Below are 16,135 nucleotides of genomic sequence, written 5' to 3' on the forward strand. Positions count from 1 at the left end.
GATTTGATAGACTTATTTTTTAAAAATATAATGAGCACACTGATAGTAATCTTAATTCCATCTTTTCTCAATAAGATAGGTGTCAGTAGTCTAAGTGGAAAGGGAATGGTGAACTACCATACGACCCAGCTATCCCACTACTGGGTATCTCTTCAAAGAGCTTGAAGTCAGCAACTCCAAAAGTCCTGTGCACCCCAATGTTTATTGCAGCATTATTTACAATAGCCAAGACATGGAAACAACCTAAGTGCTTCCATGGATAAAGAAGTTGTGGTATGTATATGCAATGGAATACTACTCAGCCATAAAACAGAACAAAATCGTCCCATTTGCAACAACATGGATGGAGCTTGAGGGAGTTATGTTAAGTGAAATAAGCCAGATAGAGAAGGACAATCTCTGTATGACTCCACTCCTATGAGGAATTTAAACATGTGGACAAAGAGAACAGATTAGTGGCTACCAGGGGAAACGGGGGTGGGGGGTGGGCACAAAGGGTGAAGGGGTGCACCTACAACACGACTGACAAACATTAATGTACAACTGAAATTTCACAAGATTGTAACCCATCATTAACTCAATAAAAATTTTAAAAAATATTTTTAAAAATTAAATAAATAAATAAATAAGACTATTTTAACACACCGCCTCCTCAATATTTATGACATATTTGATAAAGAATTCACATATTAAAATATGCCTATGGGCACTAGGCCTTTACTTTAAAAATTCACTATTAAATTCCTTCCCGTATTAGGAAGACCTGCTAAAAAATCCACACTGAAAAACAAACCCCCTTAGCTTTATACAGATAAACAAATAATTTAGCCAAAAAGAAATACTTGGGAAACGACTAGAAGGAAACACTAACAAAACTTAGCAAGAGTGACAAGGCAATGGTAATGAGCACGCCGTCTTTCAAAAGAAGAAATCATTCAAAATATTTCTTTATCAGAGTCTCAAAAACAATCATGTCCTCTGGTATAGTAAAACCACTTTAAAGATATATTCCAGCACCCTGCTCAATTCCATCCCATTTCCTGCGTATATTCTCTATCAGTGCACATCACACTATATATATATATATATTCCAGCACCCTGCTCCATTCCATCCCATTTCCTGCGTATATTCTCTACCAGTGCACATCACACTATATATATATATATATTCCAGCACCCTGCTCCATTCCATCCCATTTCCTGCATCTATTCTCTATCAGTGCACATCACACTATATATATATATATTCCAGCACCCTGCTCCATTCCATCCCATTTCCTGCGTATATTCTCTATCAGTGCACATCACACTATATATATATATATTCCAGCACCCTGCTCCATTCCATCCCATTTCCTGCGTATATTCTCTACCAGTGCACATCACACTATATATATATATATTCCAGCACCCTGCTCCATTCCATCCCATTTCCTGCATCTATTCTCTATCAGTGCACATCACACTATATGTATATATTCCAGCACCCTGCTCCATTCCATCCTATTTCCTGCATATATTCTCTACCAGTACACACCACACTATATATATATATTCCAGCACCCTGCTCCATTCCATCCCATTTCCTGCATCTATTCTCTATCAGTGCACATCACACTATATGTTTATTCCTGAGATCTAAACTTCGCGTACAAAATACACATCATCCTTAATAAGAGAGAGTGCAAGACGGCACAGTCAAGCACACAGACTCAGCGCCCTCTTCACACTCTACTTTCCTTCAGAAGGTGGGCAAGTTCCTTGACCTCCAGATCTTGTTTTTCTCCTCTGCCAATATTTATTCATCCACTGCATCCTAGTTACTGTCCGAAGAAATTTATCAGCAGTTCTCTATATTTTAGATACCAGACTTCCCTCTGACATACTAATGGCAAGCATTACCCCATTCCATTGACTTTCTTTTTATCTTTGTTTTCTTTGGTGTAAATGTTTCTTATTTCCCTATATATAGGATTTGAATTTTTCTTTTTTGCCACCAATAATTTCCTTTAATATTTCTATAATTTCTATGTTACTCAGTAATTCCCCTGTCTGGGATTGTCTCCTAAGAAATTATCAGAAACTTGGACACACTGAAAGGGATCACACTTATGTGGAGATGGCAGTGGTGGGGAAGGACAGAAAGGGGTGGAAATGTGTAAATCTTGCATTGTTTGACAGGCATCTCTACTTCTTTCAGTTTTTAAAAGAGTGCCATTCCTGTCTTCCATTGTAAAGACCAAGGAAATAAAAATCTAATGTTGAGACATAAAAGAGAAGCTTGAACAAAAATTGACATTTTAAAAGATGTTAATTGAAGGATTATGTATAATAGGAAAATTAGAAATACCTTAAATAGCTAATACGAAGAGAGTGATTAATTTGTAATATATAGCATATATAAAACATAAAAAATATACAGCAATTAATTAAAACATTTTCTTTTCAAGAAAGATGTGGGTTTTTAATATCTGAAAATTTAACATTTAATTAGATCATCAGGGACATAATTAGATTGAGCTATTTGCAGGAATTTTTAAACTATATTTTTTGTATAAAAACCATTATTACACTGCTGGTGGAAATTAAAACACAAGAAAGGTTCACGCGATCTTGCCAGATCACCCAGCTCCTCCCAGGCTTTGTCAATATGTGTGTGTGACTTGTAAATAATTGCAGTCTGTCAACTCTGTATTTATACATTTTCAGAGGTGATTTTGGAGATGTGTGCTTAAATTTTACAGAGATTTTTTAAAAGTGTTTTGAATCATATTTTATGAGTTCTAAAGCACCATAAAAGAAAAATATTTGTCACCTTATATAAAACATCTACATAATAAAAACGCCAATCAACATATTTATTGTATTTCTGCTATGTTTTCTCAGACAGTTACTGAGGGAAGAATCATCAACAGCTTTTACTTATTGGTGGAAGAAAGCAGCAATAAGTGGATGAAGAAAGAAAAGTTTGAGTGAGTTCTACTTTCTTTAAGTCTCCAAATGGACACTTAAGGGGGAAAATGCTGATTCAGAGCAATGGCTGACAGTGTTCTGGATTAAGTGAGACCCTATTCATCCTTTAGACATGTAAGACTGATTGGGAAACAGCTCTATATTTGTTTTCTAGAAAGACTCCACCAGTTTATACTTGTGGCCAACTAATGTTAAATTTTGTCATTCTTACTAATTTTTTATAGCAATACCTCTTGCTCTTGATGTCTCAATACTTTACCTAAAAATGCTCATAATTTCTAATGGTAGATCCAGGGATATTGTTATTATTGTTGTTGTCATTATCAGTATTTTAAAGTACCATTTATTGAAAATCTATTATTTGCCAGGTACTGTAATACAATTTATCTTAAAACTCCATGGAGAAGAGATTGTTATCAAACTGAGGTTTATGAAGGGTTACGCCTCTTGCCCAAGGCCATATATGGCCTTCAACCTTTGGATTTAAAACAGTGGCAGGGTAGAGATTAAAACCCAAGTCAAAGCCCACACTCTTTGCCACTATCCTGTACTCATCTCAGGCCCCTGCTAATCCAAGGCTTGGTTTACATGGACTCTGGAGCCATTAGGCCTTAAAAGTTTATTAGACACACAAAGTGAGAACATCTTTATTTATTTATTTATTTATTTATTTATTTTTGCAGGGGAAGATTTGCCCTAAGCTAGCGTCTGTTGCCAATCTTCCTCATTTTTTCTTCGTTTTTTCCTCCCAAAGTCCCCAGTACATAGTTGTGTATAGTTGTAAGTTCTTCTGGTTCTTCTAAGTGTGCCAGCACCATAGCATGGCTACTGACAAATGAGTCGTCTGGTTCTGTGCCCGGGAACTGAACCCAGGCTGCTGAAGTGGAGCACGCTGAACTTGAACTGCTGGGACATCAGGCTGGCTCTAGAGAGCATCTTTAAAACTGGGGAAAACAGAACAAGTTTTTGAAATGGAGAATCCTTTAATTGTAATTCTTTCCTCCTTTAATTCCAGTGGAGAATTTAGAGCCCCATTATCTTCCTTTCAGCTTTAACTGTTACAGGCAAATAGATTCATTAAGTAATGAAGTCCGGTTCTCCACCCAAGCCCTGCTCCCTGCCTTGCCAGGAACGGGGCTGGTGGAGTACACAGGGGCGCCCGCAGGATTTGAGCCTCATTCTAACTTTTCCCTTTTGTGGTCAGCTCACAGTAACTACCAGGTTTTGAAGTCCTTACTGTATTCCAGCTGCTATGCTATGATCGTTAGGTAGGATATTTCATTTCATTCTCACAACAACCTTATGTCTACGCAAAATAACCCATAACCAGTCTATAGGTTAGAGAGATAAGCTGAGTTTTACTTGAGCCAAGTTGAGGATTATAACCTGGGAAGGCAGTTTCCACAAAGGAAGAAAATGTTCCAGAGAAGCATGGTTTTCAGTACAGTTTTATAGCTTTTTAGAACAAAGAACATACCTTAAACATGCCCAGGATACATACTCATCAAAGTTTCAAAGAGGTATTCAGTTAAAAATTAGCAGGTCAACCTGACCCTGATGTCCAGGAAAGGGAAGTTATCTTCAGAGTGCTGATATGGGTGTTACTAATAGGGAATTACTGACACTGGATACTGGCTGAGACTGGCATTGTAGGAGGGGACGTATGCATTCTTGTAAGAGAATGCATTCTTTAACAGTTAAAGCAGATGTACAATGTGTGTTTGATAGGCAGTAAGTCAAGCTTCCTTAGTTCAAGCCAAATCAGTTTTGAACCAGAATGGCTACCCCATATACACAATATGTGAAAATCTCATATCACTTATGAAGTAGGTGTTGATATGACTCACATCAATGAAGTCTGAGAACAGAAATTGAGCAGCTCCAGAACTAGAGCCCTAGGTGGTCAGACTCTAAAACTAATCTCCGCTCTACATTATAAATTTTTCTTGAATCAATAATTATTTCTCTTGCTCCTATTTGGTAATCCAATTTCAAGATTTCAGGACTCCATCTCAAGATGTCTACAGATAAAGCCCATCAGATGGAGACCACCAAGAACACCTGAAGCTGGGTACCTGAGGGTTACTGTAAACATTCGATTCTTTTGACCTTGTTCCCAACACAGATGTAGGTGAAAGGAAATTAATCTTGTCAATTTGCTGCTTTTTTTGTTTAACTTGAGTGGTGACTCAAGGGTAACAAGGATTTATAAGCTTATTTTGCAGAAGAAAAAGAATGCCTTCATTGTTGTTACTTTTAATTTTATTATTATTATTTTGGTGAGGAAGATTGTCCCTGAGCTAACATCTGTGCCAGTCTTCCTCTATTTTGTATATGGGGCACCGCCACAGCATGGCTTGATGAGTGGCATACAGCTCCGTGCTCATGACCTGAACCCATGAACCCGGGGCTGCTGAAGTGGAGCATATGAACCTAACTGCCACACCACCAGTGCAGCCCCAAGAATGCCTTCAATGAAGTTACAATCACCAGATAAACAGCCCCCAGCTGCCCTTGATACCCAGAAGTCAAATTGCCCAAGGGCTTATCTGGAGCGAAAGGAACATCACGGATTTCCCCTTTGTTTCTTTGAAACTCCTCCTGCCAACCCCCTTAGCTTATGAAATCCCCCACCTTCCTCTCTTGTGAAGGTGGTTTTGAGAGAACCTGTTTTCCTCCCCCTTGTTTTGGCCAATTTGAATAAATCTTTCTCTGCCTCCAGGCATGCATGTCTCTGTGTTCAGCTTACTGTACATCAGACACGCGAATTTGAGATTAAGAGGTTTGGTATCACAAGTTGCAGTTAAGCAAAGTTTGGTTTATTTACTTGCTGCTGCAAGGGAGAACATGAGGCCTCCCAGGGGAACCCTGGGGAGTCTGGGCACGGTGACCTGGGAGGGGCTCACCTCAGGGTGTGGGCCCTGCTGGGTGATTCTGGGGAGGGACCCAGGAAGCAGGGATCAGCTCTGGATTGTCTCTGTCATGGGTCAGGGTTCATTTGGTCAAGTTGCTTAATTCTTTTGTTGACTCGTCTTTATATCATTGCTGAATTGTGTCTGTTTGGTCAATCAGCGCTGAGAGAGGTATGTTGAATCACTCACGATAATGGCAGATTCATCAATTTTTTCTCTGTAGTTCTGTAAATTTTTGCTTCATCAATTGTGAGCCTATTTTATTAGATCCATACATGTTTCAAATTGCTCTAGCTTGGTGAATAGAATCTTCTATCATTGCACCATGACCCTCTCCATTCCTAACAATGTGCCAGCTTTCTTTTGGAAAACTGCTTGGCAATTTCCTATAAGGTTAAGCATACCCAGAATGACCCAGAAATACCACATCTATATTTCCCCAAGAGAAATAAAACATGCCCACAAAAAAGACTTGCACAAGAATGTTTATAGCAACTGTTGACCTTAAACAGACAGCCAGTTATTTCTCCGGCAAAAATGGGTTTACGGGGAACCAAGAAAGAATTGCAATTCAAAGTCTGAAACCACGGCGAGCCAGGTGCAAGTCGCTAGCAGCATGGAGGAGAAACTCTATTCTGGGCGGAAGAGGAAGTTGGGAGGGCCATTGTAAACAAGGAGTCCAGAGGTGTAGCAGCGTTTCACTAGCTGAGTTGTGATAGTCTCTCATTGGCTGAGCTTCTTGGTCAAGAAGAAGTCTGTCTTCTTCCTGTTGGGCTCTGCTAGGAGGTAGGGTGTGAAAGCTCCGCCTCTGGATCCCAAGACTCCAATTTAGTGAGGTTTCTATTTATTAATTTCCACACAACTTTATTCATAATAGCCAAAAACGGAAATAATCCAGATGTCCAGCAATGGGTGAATGGATAGACAAAGTATTCGATGGAATGCCTTTCAGCAATAAAAACCAACTCCTGATCACGCAACAGTAGGGATGGATCTGGAAAGCGTGGTTAGAGAAAGAAGGGCCACCTGGGAGAGGACTACCCCCTTTATGTGTGTGGTGATGGAAATCAGAGCAGAGGTTGGCTGCCTAACAGTGGGTGCCTGGAAAGGGGATGAGGGAACTCTCAGTGATGGAAATGCTGTTTTCCGATTGGGTGGTGCTTACACAGCTGTTTACGTTTAGCAAAACTCATGAAATCGCACACTAAAAGATCAATCCTTTCCACGGTATTTAAATTTTACCTCAATAAAAACCGGATGGAAAAAAAAAAAGCCTGGCGATGTTGGAAAGTAACGCTAAGCGATGTAAGGAGAATTCTGGGGTAGTAAACCCCTTTTAAAAAATATTAAGTGAAGAAAACGTTCCAATAAGTTGTGCTGGATTTGTGTGACTAAACAAGGACATTAAAAGCCCTGCAAACACTGAGTCCCTTCTGCTCCGAGGAGCGCTTTCATCTTTCCTCGGATGCTGGCGCCCTGGAGCTCCAGGCGGTTTACGGACCGCACCGCCTCACCAGCGCCCTGTCCCCGATCCTCAGCCATAATCGCGTCGGACGCGCCCATCCTTTGAACAGTCCGTTCACCTTTCAATCAATTCGAATAGCGCAGGGACGGACGAAATCGCAAGCCTAGTCAAAAAAAGAAGGGGCGGGCCCCTTTCCCCGCGGGGTTGCTCAAAGGCCCTCCAATCAGAGGCTGGGTGTGGGAAGTTCGGATTCTGGGCGGCTCAGGTGTAGGCGGCGCTGCTCCGAGGCGGCGGCAGCGGCGGCTCTCCAGATACGGAGCGTTTCTTTCCTTTGGGTTTGACTGAGGTTTCACGCTACAGGCTGCCTCAGGGAGGTGGGTGCTGGGAGCTGGAGGAAGGGCGCTGGCTCGCCTCCTCCTAGAAGGTCTGGAAGGGTCTGAGGTGGGCGGCGGCGAGCTGGACTCCTCTCGGGGGAGGCTCCTCTAGGACCAGTTACCTGTCCTTCCCGCAGCCGATGCCTCCGTCCTCCAGAAGAGTAAATATTTGTTTCCATAATCTATGTAGCAGTCAGCGTTTCACCACTGGGCCGTGATTGGCCTCTGGGGCGGGACGATGCTTAGCATCCTTGGCCCCGACCTTCAATTCCATTAGCTGCTCCCAGAGCCGGCGACATGTAAAACCGCCCTGGTTGGGAACCTCTAGGCAAGCAAGATGAAGGCATTCTAGACTTTCAAGCTGGAAGAAACTCCACTCAGCCAAGAGGGGAACTTGGATGTAGTGATGTGAAGAGCCAGGCTGCGGGGCTTGAGATCCCAGCTCCAGCGCCTGTTGGCTGTGCTAGCGCGGGCAGTTCTCTCCCTCACCTGTGTAACAGCGATGATACTAACCACCTGTGCTGGTTTAGGTGACAATTAAACACGCCTTTGCTATTAACTCAAGCTTTTGCATGCAGGCTGTCTCTCTTTGTGGTGTATAGTGCTACGCTGTATTTTAAAGTAACTAATGGTTTATTGTTTCTTTAACATTTAGCACATTAATACTTCCAGGAGGTGGGAAGTCAAATAGTAGAGGAGCATGCTTACTGAAAAGTAGAGTCCTTTGTCACTTCCCCTGGGCTCTTACAGGAGAGTGTTATTAGCATCCAAGTCAGAAGAATTCTCATTTTTTGTATACTCTGTTGATCGTAACATTTTAATGGGTTGCATTTCTTGTGCAGATTTTTCTTTGGAGTTTTCTAGTGGACTGTCTCAGTTGTTCTTGTTGTTGAACAGTCTAGTTTGCTTAGAACTTTTTATCTTCCTATTGGCAGACCGTCCCCTTTTTCTTTCTTTTTTTTTTCTTTTGAGCCAGCAACACTTGTGGAGAATCAGTCATCTTTCTCCCGTTGGGCTTGGTTGTTTTCTATACCAGCTGCATAGGTGACTCCCTTAGACTTTCCACTTTCATTTATTCTTTTCCTCATTTGAATGAAGGATTTCCTGGAACACATGGCATCCTGTTTCTTGTCCTTCTCCCTTGTTTGGCTTGAACACGTTCTCAAGAATCTTTCTAAGAAAAGAGTATGTGCCAGCTAAACAATGTGATTTCTTACATGGCCGAAAATAATTTCATTATGCCCTCAAATGGCAAACTGTATGGCTATCCTTCTGTGTGACCATGGTAATTCTTCTAAAAACCCATCTTTTGCTCAATCTTGTATATCCAACTGCCTGCTTATCATCCCTGTCTGTCTAATAGGCATCTCGTGTGTTTGGTTTGTTTTGTTTTGTGGCTTGAGAAAAAATGCCAGGCTGCCTGCCTTCATCACAGGGAAAGGTTAGGAAACGATTCTGTATACTGTCCTTTGCTTACTCTCCCTATCCTCTCCTTTCCTTCACTCTTGTCACTTTGTAATGCTGTGCGGTGAGCCTAGAGCCTCTTGTTTGTGTCATGGCCCATAGCTTCCTGGGCTTCACTTCATCTGTCAAGCAAGGCCCTATGTAGAACCCCAAAATAGACTGTACTATCTTTTGCTAACTTTCTTCCCACTTTGCAGTGTCACATATTTATTGCATTTTGTACTGAAAAATTTTTATGTCAGAATGCTCTGAGTTGGGGCAGGAGGTGAACTGGAATCTTAATTTTTTAAATAATATGAAAATCTATATAAGTTGTCTACCTTTCTTTTGCCTGGCAGGATGGCTGCATCACATTTTGCCAGTCAACTGAGAAAGGATTTAAATATTGAGATGATTAGAGCTAAAATTGCTGAGGAGAGATTTCTCTCTCAGAAAGCAGGCAAATATGATAAATATGAATGAAAATGACACTCCAACGTTGGAAGGTAGAAATCTTGAATTGGAGGAGGCATCTCAAGAGCCTATTCCAGAAGAGATGCGTGTAAGGCAAAGTAAGTAAAGAGCTATTGTAGTTTTAACTGCTTTGAAGAGGGGAAAAAAGTTGGTTTAATACCTGAGGTTAAAAAATCCTTGACCAGGGGCCAGCTGGGTGGTGTGGTGGTTAGGTTCACATACTCTGCTTCTGCGGCCCGGGGTTTGTGGGTTCGGATCCTGGGCATGGACCTACATAGTGCTCATCAAGCCTGTTGCAGCGTCCAGCAAACAAAATAGAGGAAGATTTGGCAACAGATGTTACCTCAGGGGCAATCTTCCACATCAAAAAAAAAAAAAAAAAAAAAAAAAACACCTTACCAGAAGAATGGAGTTTTGAAATCCCATTCTAAATAACTTGGTATTTTCTACAACTAAACACTGTCTATTTAGGGTAAAGGCTGTGAAAGTTCCATTCACTTGTGGAGTATTGTAACGCTTTAGGATTCCTATATGGCAGTACGGATAATAAAGTTCTGACTTCTGGAGTTTGAATAAGATAAGTGTTGACAAGATGAATTGATAAGGGACATTAAAATAGAAGTTTTGGAGATAAATGAGGTGTCCAGTTGTTTAAATGTTCACTGCTTCAATTTTGTCATTTTCCAGGACCAGTGAAATATGCAGCATGTACAACATATTGAACGTATTCAAGCTTAATTGATTCTGCAAAAGAGAGGCTTGGGCTAAAATATTTCTTCCAGATTTATCACTTTTGTGATTCTAAAGGAAAATGAGAGAAAAGAATTGGACAAAAGTGTTGTAGGGTTGTTTTTGGCTTTGAGATGACGTGATCGGTGCATGTTTGAAGGTCAAAGGAAATGGGTTGGTATTTGCGGGGGAGAAAGTAAGGAATAACGTGTCTTAGGAGTTGGGAGGAAACGAAACTGGGCCATAGAATGATAAAGGGTGACCTTTAAAGGAAGAGCTAGACATTTTTTGTCTGAGGAGGTGATATTGCTGCCTATATCAGCTCCTTGCGTCTACTCTAGCCCTCTCAAATACTCCGTTCCTTGACCAAAATCTCTCAAAGGAAAGTCTAACTCTGTCAGTATGCTGTTAAAATAGCCTTTATTTTCCATTTGTGACGGTCTATAGGTGGCAGTAGGCCTGGCATGTTCCAGAGAAGCAAGCAGGTGAGCGTGGCTAGAGAAGAACGAACAAGGGGGACAGTGGCCGTAGAGCCCCGAGGGCCTTCTTTACGGGGAGATGAGCTTTACTCTGAGTGACATGAGAAGCCATTATTGGATTAGTGTGTTTATAATCTGCTTTATGTTTTAAAGCATCACTTATGGATGGTAGGGTGACCAGCATGGCCTCCAGGAGACCAGCTGGGAGACAACTGCAATAATTTAGCTCATGGTTGACCACAGTGGGAACGGCAACCCTGGGTGGTTTCATTCTGGATATATTTTGAAGTTTGAACCAATAGGATTTCCTAATGAAGTAGATGTAGGTTGATAAAGAAAAGTCAGGTTGGTTCTAAGGGTTTTGGCCTGAGCAACTAAAAAAATGGAGTGGCCATTTACTAAATTGTAAAATACTGAGAGAAGAACCTGCCATCTATAGATGGCAAGTCAGGGTACTGTCTAGTATGGTCTGATGACGTGAAATATAAAGCTGGGCTGTTCTACTGAAGAGGAAGAAATAATTGAGAAACAGAAATGAGGGATCACCCCCCCGGCCCGCTTCAGGCCCAGTGATATGACCTTTTTGGGAGAAGAAATCAGTCAACCACTTGAGAGGACAATATGGGGAGCATTGTCTTCAGGGGAGAGTCAGGTTTCGGTTAAATCAAGAGATGAAGGGAACAGGAACTTCAGGGAAGTTGAGGATATAGGGGTTTCATCGATGATTAACCATTTCATCATCTGAGCTTTCGCATCTTCTGTTCTTTGCCTGGATTATTTCTGTTAAACAACTTTATTCAGGTAGAATTTGCATACCATAAAATTCACCCATTTAAGTAAATGTCCTTTTTTATGTAAATTTACTGAGTTGTGCAGTCATCTCCCTGGATTATTTTAAACCCTCTCCCAGTGGGCAAAGGCACTCTCATTCTTCAGAACCCTTCTCTGGTATTCACTCTTCTGACAAGCCTTTCCTGACCTCCCCAGACAGGTTTATACTCATTCTCAATTTTGCATTCTCGTAGTCTTCAATCCATGCTAAACCAAATTGGAACTGTGCTCATCTCCCCCACGATACTGTGAGGCCTTCAGGGGCAGAAATTCTCTTATTCTTACTTCCTAAAAATGTCTGGTACATAGTAGCTGCTCATATTTTTTAAACAAGTTTAAATAAACATGAGAATACATGGTAGAAACCTGAGTTGAGAATCATAGGTGAGAGGTAAGGAATCTGACAACTAGCCTTAATCTCAAAGGAAAAATTGTGTTAGTTACCCCAAAACTTAATGGTTTAAAACAACAAGCATTTATTATTTCATACAGTTTTTGTGGGTCAGGAATTTGGGTGCTGCTCAGCCGGGTGGTTCTGCAGGTTGCAGTCAAGGTGTCATCCAGGGATGCCTCTGAAGCTTGACTGAGGCTGGAGGAGCTGTTTCCAAGATGACTCACTCACATGACTGGCAAGTGGATGCTGGCTTTTGGCAGGAGGCCTTAGTTCTTCGTCATGTGGCGTCTCCATAGGGCTGCTTGAGTCTCCTTAAGGCTCCACATGGCCACTGACTTCCCCAGCGCAAGTGATCTGAGAGAGAGCAGGGCCAAGCTGCACTGTCTTTAATGATACAGTCTTGGAAGCCACACTCCATCATTCCCACACTTTTCTTGGTGACACAGCTCAGCCCTATTCTGTGTGGAGGGGACAACACAAGGGCGTGACTACCAGGAGGTGAGAATTGTTGGAGGTCAGCTTGGAGGTGGGTGATTATAGAAGTTAATTAATTTAAAAGTGAAGTAATGCATGCCTAGTACATGACAAGCTGTTAATATGTGAACAAGAGAAGGCAAAAGGAAGAGAAACTTTAAAAGAATAGGGGTTGAAATGACTTGTGTGGTTAGCGTGCTAAGGAATCAATACGAAGTTACTGAAAGTATTGCTTAGCAGCTGTTGAAGTTAGACAATGGCATATTAGACATTTGGATAACTTTTTATTTGAACGTTTTATATGCTATTTTCCCCCCTGCTTAGGATCAGCGAAGTCTCTCTTCTAAGTGATCAACGAAGACAAATGCTCCGGAAATACCTAGAGGAAAAGCGACTAAAAAAATTAAGAGAGAAACCTCAGCGACAACCGTTTATAGTGGGTGTTTATTGACCCAATAAGCCTATTTTTCTTTCATCAATACCAGCACACCAACCAAAAAAGGTAAATTTAGTATCATAACTTGATATTCAGGAATAGTTCTTAACCAGACTTTTCTTTAAGAGATTATACTTGATCTTAGCCAAGAGGCCAAGAAGCGATTCTTTGAGAGTTTAAATGACTAAAATAACCCTTTCCCTGTAGTCCCTTTATTCACTTAGCTAGTTGGCAGGAGCCGGGAAGGACATACTAATAGTTCAGAAGATAAAGATCAGGTCTCTTTGTGCAGCCATAGGTAGGTTGACACGGGATAAAACTAGCAAAGCAGTCAGAGCTGGGCTGGACGGTGAAGGCCGGGTGAAGGATTTGGCGTCCATCCTGTCGGATGCGCAGAGTCAAGAGAGGCTTATACATGAGCTTGTACCATGATCAGATTAATAATTCAGGAAGATTACCCTAGGCTGGAAGATCGTAGTCTGGAAGGGGAAGAACTTATAGGTAGGAAGACTGTAGTGAGACTGTCGTGCTAGAATAGATGAGACAGGATAAGGGGACTGGGGCAGTGGGCTTAAAGGAAGAAACAGGTGTGAGACATCTCAGGAGAGAAATTGACGGGGACCAAGCAGATGGAGAGGGGTGAAGGAAATTGAAGAGTCAGAGATAAGATGATTCTGAAGATAAATTAGTTTGAGCAACCATATAAATTGTGCTGCTGCTAAAAGAGGGGTGGAAGGCAGGAAAAGGAATATGCCTAAGTGGGTGCATATTGATAATGCTTTTTCTGCTTTTTTTTTAAGCTCATTTGGGCCATCTGGATAACAGGCAGTTGGGAATAAAAATTTGAAAATCAGGACGGAGATCCATGCTGAGTGGTGGATTTAGGATATGATATTGGGAGTATGGATGGGGGTTTAAGCTGTAGGGCTAAATGAGACCACTCCAGTAAAGATATATACATTGTGAAAGAGTGAGGTCTAGAGAGCACCTTCAAGTGGGCAGAAGTCAGGTACCAGTGATAGGTCAGATTGGCAGGAGAGCTAAAACAGGACAGAAGCTGGAGGAGGGGTGATCTAAAGAAGAGAATGATCCATGAGTCAAGAGGGATGAAGTTTGAACACAGGCAGCTGGATTTGTAAATTAGGTAGTCACTGGTGATTTGCTCTTTTCAAGGTAGTCTCTTGTTGGCTGTGTATTCATTCCTGATTTAAATAAGAAGTGAATAACATAAAAGCTCAAGATATCGCCTGTTTTTGTTTGCTTCAGGAATGTCATTGATTTATTTGAGAGACCTTTGATTACTCTGCGTGTGACCTTAGGATAACATGGAAGTGACCAAAAGTAGTAGAATGTAGCTCAAGGTGGAAAGATACAGAAAAATATGGTGTGTATGTGTTCGAGGAGGGCGAGATTGTTTCTGTTTGGAGGAACATCAGAGAAGACCTCTTGGAAGGGGCTGAATTTAATCTGGCTTCTCAAGAGTATGTAAGGCACCAGTCATTGGTCTAAACTGTAAACAGCTATTTACAAAGTGTTATATGTAGGGGGGAAAAGACACACATTGTTGTGTTAAATAACACGATTCACCAGTAGTTTTTCATTCTACTTAGACGATAGCCATCGCTGAATATTGTTTACTTTGTGCCTCGTTTCTTCAGCACTAGATCTTCCCTGAGATTTGGAGAAGCAAGTGGCTCCTAATCTAGAGGAGAAGTCTGGTTGTGCTTCTTCAGGAATTTTAGAGTTGATAAATATCTTATCACTTTTAATCAATCCTTCTCTTGCTGGATTTCTTCCTTGCTTTCTGATCAGGTCTCCATTTTCTTATGGACAGAGGAGAAGTGCATAATCATTGGATTTGAAGGCAAACTGTCAAAGCTAAGAAAGTAAGCTGTGCAGTATCTTTTCATAAACAGGAGAGAAGAGATCTTAATACTCTAGTCTCTTCATCGACCCCTTCCAAATATTTCCAGTTCATCATATTAACAAGGATTCTAATACCTGGAAAACATAGTATGAAATTTCTCCTTTGTGCTCACTGAGAAATATGAGTACGTTTTGAGGCTTTTAAGCATAATTTAAATCAAACCAGAACCAGAAAAGAGAGTAATTTAAGTTAGCAAGTATCTTTTTGGCAAGTATCTTTTTGCCATAAATGAATAAGGGTTAGATGACTATGGGTAAAATTTAACTTTAAAATGGAAACTTTATTTTGTAATGAGACATGGAAGTAAATTATGGCAGTTCCTTTTTTTAACTTTATCTTCTTTTGATTGTTTTAATGCTGTTCCATCTTGTATGGATTGCCAGGTCAAAGGCCAAAGCCCAAATGGAGCTGACTAGGGTGTAGTTGATAGGAGATAATTGTTACTAAAATGATGAATCATGCTCCTTTTCTCAGAGTAAGTAAATTCATTTTAAATCTATTATCAGCTTCAATCAGAGTGATTATTTTACTAGAGTTAACAGTACCAAACTCCCTGTTATTGGTATGGTAACATAGAGCAGTTTTGGCTAGATGCTAAGGAAGTACTCACTTGAAATATTCATTGCCAAACATCCCTTATGAGATCTATACCAACTCTGTGTGTCACTCTGTTTGTTTACTGGGCTCTATTATGCATCCATGTCATTATAAAATGCAGATAGGGATATAAAGCACGTAGGGTGGGGGATAAACTTATGGGGCTTCAGAACACCATTATGAACAAAGTTAATAGGACGATTACTAAAATAAAATGAAGTGGGCAAGGAGGTAAATAGCATGTCTCTTTATCAGGTGAGAAGGCTCTGTTTCATGTATTCAATAAATTGAGTCACTACCATGTTCCTCTAGTCTCTAGGATATAGTAATGAATAAAGCAACCTTCCCTGTTTTCATGTAGCTTACATCTGAGACAGGCAATGAAAAGAAAAATATATAGTATGTGATGGTCATTAGTATTATGCGGGAAATAAAAAAAAAAGGAGAAAGCAGATGGGGAGTACTGAAGCTGGTACAGGGTGAGCTTCTGATGGGGCCTCGCTGAGACAGTGGCATTTTGAACGAAGTCTCCAAGGAAGTTGGAGAGTGCACTGTGGGAAGAGTTTTGTTTTTTTTTTTTAATTAAACAATCATTTATTCTGATCTTCATTTAGCTTGGTTACAATG

General features: G+C 40.8%; 1 long non-coding RNA gene and 1 pseudogene across 1 annotated transcript in view; both read left to right on the top strand.

Annotated features, from left to right (window-relative positions):
• LOC138917631 (uncharacterized) overlaps positions 1-3,200 on the top strand; it is a 29,907-nt gene extending 26,707 nt beyond the window's left edge. The window contains exons 2-3 of the long non-coding RNA XR_011425861.1: positions 80-273; positions 2,887-3,200. This is a non-coding gene — a long non-coding RNA (uncharacterized lncRNA). The remainder of the gene's footprint in view (positions 1-79; positions 274-2,886) is intronic.
• Positions 3,201-5,899: 2,699 nt separating this feature from the next.
• LOC138915140 (disks large-associated protein 5-like) overlaps positions 5,900-16,135 on the top strand; it is a 36,606-nt pseudogene continuing 26,370 nt past the window's right edge.

The sequence above is a fragment of the Equus caballus genome, chromosome 15, assembly GCF_041296265.1.
Source record: "Equus caballus isolate H_3958 breed thoroughbred chromosome 15, TB-T2T, whole genome shotgun sequence".
Classification (NCBI taxonomy): domain Eukaryota; kingdom Metazoa; phylum Chordata; class Mammalia; order Perissodactyla; family Equidae; genus Equus; species Equus caballus.